This window comes from Schistocerca nitens, chromosome 1 (genome assembly GCF_023898315.1).
Source record: "Schistocerca nitens isolate TAMUIC-IGC-003100 chromosome 1, iqSchNite1.1, whole genome shotgun sequence".
Lineage (NCBI taxonomy): Eukaryota > Metazoa > Arthropoda > Insecta > Orthoptera > Acrididae > Schistocerca > Schistocerca nitens.
Genome location: NC_064614.1, coordinates 1259547475 through 1259548426, shown reverse-complemented (window position 1 = coordinate 1259548426; position 952 = coordinate 1259547475).

Genomic DNA, 952 nt, shown 5'->3' with positions numbered 1-952 from the left:
ACACTTAAATCTCTATTCGATAGTAAATCTCTTCTTCACAAATTCTTTTGCTGGTATTGCCAATCTACGTTCTATATCCTCTCTATTTCAGCCACCACCACTTATTTTGCTGCCCAAATAGAAAAACTCGTCAACTACTGTAAGTGTCTCGTTTCCCAATCTGATTCCCTCAGTATCACCTCACTTAATTCGACTACATTCCATTATCCTTGATTTGCCATTAATGATGTTCGTCTGACGTCCTCCCTTCAAGTCAGTAACCATCCTGTTCAACTGCTCTTTCTCGTCCTTTGCTGTCTCTGACACAATTAGAATGTCATCGGCAAATGTCGAAGATTTTATTTCTTCTCCCTGAACTGTAATTCCTGCTCCAAAATTTTCTTTGGTTTACTTGACTTCTGGCGCAGTGTACAGACTGAATAACATCTCGGTTATGCTACAATCGTGACACTGCCTTCTCAACTACTGCCTCCCATTCATGCCGCTCGATTCTCATAATTACTGTCTGTTTTTTGTGCACGTTGTAAATAGCATCTCACTCCCTATATTTCACCCTTGATCTCATCAGAATCTGTAAGTGAGCATTCCAGTCAACATTGTCAAAAGCTTTCTCGAAGTCTACAATTGCTATAACGCAGGTTCGCCTTTCCTTAACCTATCTTCTCAGATAAATTGTAATGTCAGTATTGCTTCGCTAGTTCCTACATTTCTCGAGAATCAAAAGTGATCTTTCCTTAGGTTTGCTTCTGCCCATTTCTCCACTACTTTGTAAAGAATTCGTGTCAGTATTTTGCAACCATGAATTATCAAACTGATATTCTGTGATATTCACACCTGTCAGCATCATTTTTATTTGGAACTGAAATTACTATATTCTTGTTGGAGCATGAGGATATTTCGTCAGTCTCATCCATCTTGCACACCAGATGGGATAATTTTATCTTGGCTGGGT